Source organism: Gadus macrocephalus, chromosome 4, assembly GCF_031168955.1.
Source record: "Gadus macrocephalus chromosome 4, ASM3116895v1".
Taxonomy (NCBI): Eukaryota; Metazoa; Chordata; class Actinopteri; order Gadiformes; family Gadidae; genus Gadus; species Gadus macrocephalus.
In genome coordinates, this window is record NC_082385.1 from 2674184 (window position 1) to 2686067 (window position 11884).

Sequence of the window (11884 nt, forward strand, 5' to 3'; positions counted from 1 at the left end):
TGTTTTTGACACCTCGAAGGGCATTATCCCGCCTATACCATGGTCACGTGCCAAAGATAAGAAATTAAGATCATTCATTTATATTCTCATGCGTTTTACAATCCAAATATAACGTTTTTCACATGCCATAATTTCGTTTCCCTGGTAACACCTGAGGGTTTGACTAAAACCTGGAACAATCATTACCTTTCCGTGAGGCTCTTATGCAACGGAAACGTTGTTCACTCCTCAGTAAATAGGACGGACCTTAGCTACGACTTGGCAACGGGAGGTATTCTAGTCCGCTGAGCTATAAGCCAGAGAGCTAGCTGCTCGGTCAGCAGCTAGTAGAACCGACAAGTCAGCGGGCAACCTGCCGGGTTAATGCCCTCCTCCCAGCCAATCAGAATCGATCATTCTTGAATGAAGTAGAATAACATATTTTAATAAACAGATGGCCGAAATTGTTAAAGTAAAGTGTAGAAATCCAAACCCTTAGTTGAAATCTCTACTTTACATTCCTATGGTGTCCATATTCCTAGTTTATGAATAACGTCAGACTCATTCGGCTATCCTAGTTCCTGAATGACGTCAGACCCCTGCCCCTGACATCATTCATAAAACACAGTTTATGAATGCACTAAACATTCATCTGCACCTGATCCCACGGTGCGACCGTCGAGCCCGTCAAACCAGCAAGTCGCTCCCAGCGAGAGACGGCCTCGTCTCAGCGGAGAGCGGTCCGGCCCGCGATGTGTGAGCGACAGCCTGGCTTGACGGAGGAGGCTGACGGGGGGACGGGGGACGGGGGGGGGGGGCCGGACACCGTGACGGGGCTCTACGACGAAGCGCCGAGTTTACGACGCAGCAGTTAAACGTGCGGGCGGAGAGAGGCTCTGAGTGATGGTCCTGAAATGGATCCGAACGAGAGCCGCCATCAACACGCGTGACACACGGCAGCGACCTGCTCACCCCCGACCTGGTGCTCAACAAACATGAGTGCACGAGAAACGCTGGCGTGGATGGTTTTGTGTGTGTGTGTGTGTGTGTGTGTGTGTGTGTGTGTGTGTGTGTGTGTGTGTGTGTGTGTGTGTGTGTGTGTGTGTGTGTGTGTGTGTGTGTGTGTGTGTGTGTGTGTGCGGATACGTGTGAGTGAGTGAGCGAGCGAGCGAGTGAGTGTGCAGATGCATGCGTGTGGATGCACGTGCGTGCATTAGCGTGTGTTCATAGAAGTGGGGTTCTTGAGAATGTCACCAGGGATTACGTTGGAAGCCAAAATAAGACGTTCCCAGCAGCCAAGCCCGGCTTCCTACAACCCCATGACAAACAACGCCCCAGCCCCCCCACATCATCACCACTACCTCCCCCCCCCCCTCTCCCCTCCCATGGGATTTTGTGCAAGACCCGGGCAATTATAGAAACATTCAAGTGCATATGGAGTATTTACCCTGGTGCCCACGGGCCCAGGGTGTCTTCTGTGATTTCATTTGATGCGTTTCTGGGAAATGCGAGCACAAAGGACACATTGGCTGGTGAATGATTACAGCCATAAATCAAAACTGGCTGGACATGTGTGTGTGCGCGTGTGCATGAATATGTGTGTGCATATTTGCGTGTGTGTGTGTGTGTGTGTGCATATGTTTTAGTAGGCAATTTTTTGTATTCAGAACAAGGGGATGTGATTGGTCCAAGGGTTGGTGCAATTGGTGGTCTCCCACACACACAGTCGCACACACAGTCGCACACACAGACACAGACACAGACACACACACACACACACACACACACACACATTACACACATTACACCGACAACGGATTCTCTGAACACACTAGAGGTGGTCCGGCCCCAAATCATCGACGTGCGAAACAACGATTCTACACAATAAAAACACGACTGCTGACGCGTACACACACACACACACACACACACACACACACACACACAACGCTGAACGGACGCGGTACAGAAACAAAGCAGATACGAGGTCTTCACCTAATTGTGTCTCCTAAGAAGAGCCGTACCGTCTCGTCGTTGTGACTCATTTGATATCTTCTTCTAATTATCATCCCTGCGGCTTCGAGGCTCTCATTCCCCCACCGCTGCAAAACTTCTGAAGACCCCCAGAGCCTCGTTTCTCATGAATATCAAGAGAGGGCCGCTGAACGGAAATAGCACTTTAAAACATTATTAATTTACACAATACAGCGCAGCCGAAGATGTTATCCCCACCAATTAATTAGAACTCTCCCCCCTCTCTTATTCAAAGACGCTCAGATCAGTGGTCGACTGTCACTGTCCACTTCCATCCCTCTGCTTCAAATCTCTTCCCTCCGACAACACGGACGCCCGTTCCCTGCAGAGCTGCACGACTCGACCGGAATTATTAATAATAATAATAATAATGACGAGAATAACAATCCCGGATTGTATTCCCTTGCCATGGGGGCCTCAACAAGGTCCAGACAGGGAGGGACATTCATCGACGTGCTCGCAATTAACAAGACGACCCTCAGCGAGATGACCCCAATCATTAAGAAGTTCAATTAGATGGAGGGGTCTCAGACACAGCTGCCGTCTTACTAAGGGTACAATTAAATGTTAAGGAACGTTTAATTGAGTTCCTTAATGATATGTACCGAATTAAATGAAAAATATAAAAATAAACAGAGAGAGGTAGAGAGATAGAGAGAAGTAGAGAGAGGGAGAGAGGTAGAGGTAGAGAGAGAGAGAGAGAGAGAGAGGTAGAGAGAGAGAGAGAGAGAGAGAGAGAGAGAGAGAGAGAGAGAGAGAGAGAGAGAGAGAGAGAGAGAGAGAGGGAGAGAGAGGTAGAGAAAGAGAGAGGTAGAGAAAGAGAGAGGTAGAGAGAGAGAGAGGTAGAGAGAGAGAGAGAGAGAGGTAGAGAGAGAGAGAGAGAGAGAGAGAGAGAGAGAGAGAGAGAGAGAGAGAGGTAGAGAGAGAGAGGTAGAGGGAGCGAGAGAGGTAGAGAGAGTGAGAGAGGTAGAGAGAGAGAGTGGTAGAGAGAGAGAGAGAGGTAGAGAGAGAGAGTGGTAGAGAGAGAGAGAGAGGTTGAGAGAGAGATAGAAAGAGAGATAGAGCAAGAGGTTGAGTTAGAGTGTGAGAGAGAGAGGTTGAGTTAGAGTGCGAGAGAGAGAGGTTGAGTTAGAATGTGAGAGAGAGAGGTTGAGTTAGAGTGTGAGAGAGAGAGGTTGCGTTAGAGTGTGAGAGAGAGGTTGAGTTAGAGTGTGAGAGAGAGAGGTTGAGTTAGAGTGTGAGAGAGAGAGAATCGTCAGACCGCTGTTTAATTGACTTCCTTAATAATCAGCCTGCAGAAGGCCTGCTTGAATGAACAGTGCTGATATCCAAGCCCAAGCAGAGCTTCTGGTTTGTTTTTGCCGCCTCACACACAGACTCAAGTCTCACAGTCATTCCACCGTTGCGGGTTTAATGCAACGTGAAAGACACGGGCCATCTGTGTCTCCTCCTCCGCGGGAAACTGTACCCCCCCAGCAGGGTTCTCGCTACGCAGTGTGTCTTCAGTTAAACAAGGCATATTTTAGTTGCGTAATTGCATTCTAATTATTGTGCTCTGATGGGGCTGAATGGGGAGGGAGAGGGAGAGGGAGAGGGAGAGGGAAAGGGAGACGGAGAGGGAGAGGGAGACGGAGACGGAGAGGGAGAGGGAGAGGGAGAGGGAGAGGGAGAGGGAGAAGGAGAGGGAGAGGGAGACGGAGAGGGAGCCGAGATGTAATTGTATTGTCACTGGGACTGCTCTGCTGGTATTCCCAGGCCCGGCTGAGTCAGCAACCGGAGCCAAATATGGTCGCAGCAACGGTTTGCGTCACTCAATTAGCCCCCATGGAACTATTGCGTGATCTCTGACCTTTGCGGACAGCCCGCACGCGAGCACTCATGCACACACACGCACACACACACGTGCAGACAATGCGACTGTGTTGGTGACTCGGGCGCACACACACACACAAAAAGAGACTGTGGTGGGCTCACACACACACACACACACACACACACACACACACACACACACACACACACACAGGTTCAAGAGGAACTCCCAGCTGCTTCTCAGACGTGCTAAGTGGCGCTACGTTTGCTAGCTACGGTTGCTAGCCCAAGTTGACAGTGCTAACCTCCCCTGACCTTGTTAACAACTGTGTGGTTTGCATTCACCGGGTCAAAGGTCGGGTCGCGGGTTGCCCGGTTTAGTAACTGACAACCAACGGCCGGAAGCTATGGTCCCAAGAGGATGTGACCCTTTGAGAAAACAAGGAAGTGAAAGATGTGTTTCTTGTGAATAAGGAATCGAATGACTGAATCTACAAATAAATAATTTGCCTAAACACTGATCTTTTGTCTCTTTCTTGTACTCTGCTTGTTTATACTATATTTAATTATTGTGATTTTGGAATTTTGAAACCATCTCTATTAAAAACGCTGCCTAGGTAACAATTTGCGAAAACAGGTACAATATATAATTATCAGCCTGGCGACAGGGGGGCTAAAAGTGTCCCAAATATTTAGAGATCATCAACGCAAGCGATTCCGTCTTTCAACATCTCTGTGTGGTCCAAGGATGGGAGGGGGGGCTGGGGGGGGGGGGGGTGGGGGTTTTGATATAATTTTGAAATTATTTGGTGAAGAAGTTAAAGATTTCCGTCTCCTTCAAAACCAACCAACCACCCACCCACACACAAAACACACCAACAGCCAAACTCCTATCCAAATAAATACATAAGCAGGCACACGCAACTCACACACACACACACACACACACACACACACACACACACACACACACACACACACACACACACACACACACACACACACACACACACACACACACACACACACACACACAACCAAGCAAACACCCCCCCCGTCCCCCCGTCCCCTGGTAGATTCCAGTACGGTTGACCTTGCCTACTCTGGGGTCTGATCGTGTGTGTGTGTGTGTGTGTGTGTGTGTGTGTGTGTGTGTGTGTGTGTGTGTGTGTGTGTGTGTGTGTGTCTGCGTGCGTGCGTGCGTGTGTATGTGTGTGTGTATGCAGGTGCCTGAATGTGTGAGCATGTGTGAGCATGTGTGTGTGTTTGTGTGTGCATGCAGGTGCCTGAATGAAGGCTTCCTGGAAAAGAGATGTTCCTTCATCATCATCCATCATGGCCCCCCCCCCCCCCAGCTCCGTAGAAAAGGTTTGGACACACACACACACACACACACACACACACACACACACACACACACACACACACACACACACACACACACACACACACACACACACACACTCTCCTATCCATCCAAATAAATACACACACCAGCACAAACACACACACACACACAGGCTTCAAAATGTATCTCAGAGGCCCCAACACTCATTTGTTGTCTCTGGGGACGTGCAATCAGTCTGCTTTCCAGCCCCGACCATTTGTGCGCGTCTCCATCACTCTCAGGCCCCGCGGAGGAGGAGAGGAGGAGGAGGAGGAGGGGAGGTGTGATACTCTAGTGTGGACACGCCTGCATACGCTGCTGCACGTCCGTACGTCGTCGTGTGTCCCGTGCGTGCACCGTGCGCTGGCACGGTCAAGGCGCGGCCACCGCCGCCTCCACACTCCACAACCCGCCCTCGGGCTCGCTGGATGGATCCATAACACACAAGGTGTGCCAATTTAAACCGTTCCACCGCTGACAATACTTCACTGATGACTGCAGTCTGCAGCTGCGAGGGATGGATGGAAATAATTACCCTGGCGCTGCGCGTGGAATTCATAATCCCCATCGCGCGGTCGTTTCCGATCCAAGTCCGAAACCCGGTGTGAATTAGCATAATAATAGAGAAATTACATTCATCAGTGGTTTACTTTGTTGCCCAGCCAGAGCGATGTCCAGGTCGGTGTGATCGGAATCCAACCGACATCCCAGCAGTGATGGATCGGGTTATTCTGAGCCAGTTGTTGTTGATGAAGAGCGGTTGGTCAGTACAAACAAGCTCCTCTAAGACAATACGCCCATCCCCACTAAATACAGTCTACTGTTATTTTCATTGGTAGTGTTTACTCAATCGCACTCTCCTGTTATATTCCTATTATCTCAATCAAAGGCCCTTTTGAACCAAAAATCAACAGTTAAAAGGGAGGGTAGACAATTTGAAGAAACCAGCTAGAGTTCGCCAGATTTTGTAATGAGCAAGGACAAGGCTGACTAAACCATTTTGGGGGGGTCCTTTTTAGTCTGTTTATGTCCTTGTTCAGACCGACCCTGTGGATCCAGCGAGTGGGAGAACGCAAACCCCCATGGATGGGACCAAAGAGAGCGGGGACAGAAAAGTGATATGATCTACACTTTCAGAACCATTTTCAGAATGGTTCTTTGGCATTCTGTTAAGCTCGGGAAACAAGAGCATCAAACTCTTTATTAACGTCCCAACCATCTCTTACATGTTAGAGAACACTGCCAAAAAATTATATCGCCATTATAAACATGTCCCCGGTTCCGCCTATTAAAGCAGCAAAATAAAGTATATATATTCTTGAAATATGCTCCTTACAGCCATTTGCAGACGAATGCTCAGTATAACCATTATAATCCTCATCAACATCTGCCTATTGGCAATCAAAGCCAGGGCCGTAGGTAAATTAACCTGGAGCCCCAGGCCACAAAGTCCACTAAAAACAGATCGGCTACCAACCATTTCTCTCTCTTATGGCACCGCAGATGCTGATTGGCTGAGGCAGGTGTTGGCCCAGGGGCCGAGGTATGAAATGTAATCCCCGAACACGACTTGACTGATTGTGTCAGAGAAACCTTGAGTGGCCGCGAGAAATCAGTACAGCATGGACCTGCGTCTGTCCGATCAATACTGACCCCTGACATCTGACCTATCGCTGGCAGCTCTCCCGCCATCAACAGCACAGAACAAATAACCTTTTGGTCACTGTTCTTCCACCAGGCATGTAGGCTTTTGTTTACCTGTGGGGGTTGCGGCTGCATTATCAAATCTAGGGTATGCAATTTATTTTGCAACCATATCTTTTCATTTTTGTTGGAAAATATTCTAGACAGTTATGAAGAAATCCAATGCTCCAAAAAATAAGGAAATATTGGTATCTGTGTCTGCCGCAGACCCGAAATAAGCCGTCCAATCATTTCATTCGGCCCGGATGTAATGATTGGACGGCCTATCTGTCTGTCTACCTACCTACCCGGCTACAGTCATTGCTCAGTGCTACTCATTGCAAATGGCCGCAGTCTTCAACAAGGCTAGGCCTACCGATGGTTTGCGCTAGCGAGCTAGTCAAGTTTTTTGGGGGATCGGATTTAGAGGCAGGCTGTAAGGGAGGGTAGGGATTCATTCAGTAGGATACTTTCAAAATCTAGCTGACTCTGGCTGGTTTCTTCTAATGGCCTACCCTACCTTTAAACGGTTACTACCAAGTAGCAGCCAACAAAGACGAACAATGAACTGTATTTAATGGGGAACATTGTATTGTTTTAAAGGAGCCTGTTCGTACGGGGCCAACTGATTTTGATCTGTAATAAAAACGCCTATCTACAGAACCAAAGCAAAAACACTGATCAATACGCCACCAGGAACCCAAGGCCAGTGTTTCCTGCTTCCCTTCTCCCTTATTGAACCGACCGCACAAAAGCCTAGTGTTTGAAGTGTGTGTGTGGTGTGTGATTTGGTGGTGATCATTAACTCTAGCTCTGGGAGTCAATGTCGTTAGCAGTTACTTGCCCATGCAGTCACATTCACAGGCTGCTTGGGTGATGGAGCTGGTGGCTGGTCTCAGACCTCAATCCGATCGAGGAGCACAGCTTGGGGGGAGAATGCAACTCCATACTTTTATTTCGAAAGTGAAAGTTTGTAATTAAAAGCGCAAACTTTTGCTTCAAAGAATGGCACACAGTGTGATGAATTGAGTTCATATTCTGCCCGGTAACCCACTTCAGAACAATGTGAGCAAAATCTAAAAATAAAAGCAACAAATGGCATCGAAATGGAAGAAGACTGTTAAAACGGCTGCTCTCAAATCGACACAAAATGGTGTCCCGTGTGTGTCTATCTTATATTCTTATCTTTTGATCTATAGATGGTCATGTATTGATCCAATATCGACCAAGGTAATAAGGTGTATTGGTGATCACATGGGACTGACAATGACAACAAAAGAACGTTGACGGAGGAGAAAAGGATGGCGATGGTGGTGGTGGTGGAGGAGTTGCCACATGAAACGTCTGCAACCACTCTGCCAGAAATATCCGTCTTCATTTCAAAATATTGACCGCCCCACCACCACCACCATCACTACTACCACCCCCACCACCCCTGCCAAGAGACCCCAGTCCCCGGCCAACCTCTCCTTCAATAGCGCACCAGGACTCAAAAGGTCACGGCACATACATTTGCGGACGCAAAAGGTTACCGAACAAAACAAAAGGCAATTCCACATAGCTTCCTTCCGTCTGTGGCATTCTCCCCTAGAGCCCTGTCCCTGAACCCCCAACTCCTAACCCCGCTCCCCCCCCAACAAACCCTGCCTCGTACTCTTCAAGGACTATCTTTGCCACTATTTGACTCTTTTTTTACTCCTTGTGGCCGCCGCCAGGGTCTTGTCTTTCAGTCTTGAGCGTGACTTCTCGTCGTCTCCGTTCTAAAGAGGCAGGCTGAAACTTAATCCGTCTGCCCTTTCCCTGGGAGAGGCGTGAGTCACTGAGCGTGGCTACGACCGCTTCAGCCGTGCTGATTCGACTGACTTTGTGTTTGTTCTGTCATTCTGTCCGTCCGCCAGCCAGCCTGTTTGTCTTTACCCTCCTCCCACCTGTCTGTCTTTCTGTCCTTTTTTTCTTTCCTTCTTTCGTTTGTGAGTTGTCAAGTTGTTCAAGTCGATCAATGTTCTCTGCTTAGCGTTTTCATCTTATTTCTTTCTTTCTTTCTTTCTTCCTGTCTGGCTGTTTGTCATTCGTTCTATCAATGTTTTTGTTCTTTGGTGTTTTCTCTCTTTCTTTCTGTCTCCCCATCTCTATCTCATTTATCTGGTTCTCTTTCAGTTCTTTTGTCTGGTGTTCCAGACGTCTTTGACTTGAGGTCGTTCTTCTTTCATGCCGTCCTTTATCTCTGCCTCGCTGTCAGGGGAATGTTTGATATCCGTCCCTGAAAAGTTACTTACTCCTGTCTCAGAGGTGTCTGAGTCATACCTGTACATGGATTGGTTTGATTTGATAGTGACAGCCCTACAAGTTTCTAATTAGGTTGTTGTAAGTCAGTTGGGATAGAAATACTAAATAAACACAAATTAATTCTTAAAAACGTTTTCCACTTGGCTACGGTTTCGCAGTCATTCTAATTTAGAGTCTCCTCAAAGTTCTGCACAATGATTCAGCATCACACACCTCAATGCAACATAATCCCAGTGTTTACAAAGCTCTCCTTCTTTTGGGAATACACACCGCCAATAAACCCCTCAAACATAGAGGGAATCATCCAGAGAAACATTGTGTGCGGTTCTTACATTCACATTTACATTTAGGGCATTTAGCAGACGTTTTCATCCAAAGCGACTCACGATAAGTATATTTTCGAAGAAAATAAGAAAGAGATCAAACAATATATCGCTGTCGGTACAGTAAGGATGTTCATAGAACCAAGTTCCAAGCACTAACAATCACAGGACGTGCAACATACAATCAATGCATAAGGGGGGTGTGGGTGGGTAAGGGGCGAGGCTACGCAGAGTTTAGGTGAACGGCAAGTTACAAAACGCCCCGCCGTTCATGTACCTAATACCGTTCTCGATGGGGGGAAAGGGCGACATGCAGCAACCGCATCCGTGCGCTGATGTCAGGGAGAAGGCCGAGGAAGGTCGTCCGGCAACCCCTGACGCCATCTCTCTAGATCGGGTGAGGTGGGAACAGCGTGACGACGGGTACTGTTTACGTTCCGTTCACACGTCTTGCAACGGAGGACCCTGGAGGGGGCTGTACGTGTTCTTCAGATACTTTAGGGCCGTCCGATCAGTGACCAGTGAAATCCTTTCTCGGGATTTGGATCTAAACAGAGTGGGTAGCATGGTTACACGTATATAACATGTAACCATGTCATATAACCAGATATGGAAGAAGGGGTATGTCAACAAATATACACGAAGAGGTATATAGATAAAGATATACAAGAAGGGGTATATACATATATATTCAAGAAGGGTATCGGTATTTGGCAGGGGTGTAACAACCGTAAAGGCAGAGAAATATCCCTGTATATCAACATGTACTGTATATCAACAGGTATTTGAAGTATATATATCAACATTCATATCAACATGTATGTCAACATGGATATCACCATGTATGTCAACAGGTATTTGAATAGGTTTCGGGGGGGAAACAGGTGCTCAACATAACAGCCACGGACCATTAAACCCTCCCTTTCCACATGATGAATTCTCACCTTCCATTATTTTGCTCCATTCCAATTATTCCACACATTTTCCCCACAACGGAGCCCTAATGCATCTCCAATTAGCTTAAGCACACCACTGTGCACTCTACACAGACAAAAGTGTGCAGTGTGCACGCAGAATAGTGTAGCGGTAGGTGCTGTGTTACGGGTTCCCGGTAATCATGTGGTTGATCACTTCCCCAATGAAGGACAAAAAAGGGACTTTGCCGATTGTTCAGAGTGGCGAGCGATCGAGGTGATGAAGCGTGTCTCTTCATTCTTAATTCCTGCATACCTTCCTCCAGAATCACACCAGGGGAAGAATGAGTATCGCCCCTCGCAACGTCCCCTGAGTGCGTTAGCAGAAGAACGCACCGAGCCAAGTGGAGGTAACACGAAACACAGGAAGATTCAAAGTTTCAGAGGTTTCTATTTGTCACACACTCATACTGGATGTGCAGTGAAATGTTTGTGTGACATATTTTTCTGTGCTTAAAAAAAAAAAATCAAAAAAAATAAGATACAATATAAGATTTAAGAAGGTGTTTTACGATGGAACCCGGGTCTGCCGGCTTCACTGGTCATGTTGGAGCTAGCGTGATCACGAGAAGAAAAAGGGTGAGAGAAGGGGTCAGGTTGGAGTCAACTCGATGCAAATGAGAACGTGATTCGGTTGCTGAACCGTCAACAGGTGGGGGTGGGGGTGGGGGGGGGGGTTGATTAGAAGTCATGTCGTCGATTAGAGCGTTCAAATTAGCACGGAGGAGCTACGTTTCATAATGAGCGGGATTACTGCAAACTGAATGAAAAGTGGGCAGATAGCTTTTAAAAAGGGAACCTTTCAACCGGTTCTACAGGAACGAGGCCTTGGACTAGTTTTCAGGAGTGTGCAGCCGATCAGACTGAGAGATTTCAGAAAAAAAAAAATGTCGCTTTAAGAAGGGCCATCCGCTCAGCTCACGGTCCATTAAACCCAACAAACGCCACCGCCCTTGACTCTGTTCTGAGGCCGTGCTTCGAAGGAGACACGACGAGCAAGAAAAAGAAGGGAGACCATTTTAAAAGTGGGCTGTGAGTGTTCACTTTGTTCCTCACAAGGGCCCTCGAGAACCCTGGTTGTCTGCGGCCGACTCGTCCTCATCTTCCTCACCCCTGTGGAGCTGCCTCTTCATAATGGAGAGACGTCGCTCCTCCAGGGTTTATTCGCTATAGGCGAATAAACTTCCTGTTGCACTTCCTGTTGCCCTGGGAGGCAGACGCCTCTCCAGGCACCATATTCTCATTGGTCGAACAATCGCTTCCTAATCAGTATTTTCAGGGGCGGGAGGGATAGATGAAGGCTGATGTATTTACTTTTGATGAGTCATAGGCTATATTGTGGGAGAAATTACATTAGTTATTCATAAAAAGGATATTCTAGGCGCTGTTTCTCTATGTCCACCAAT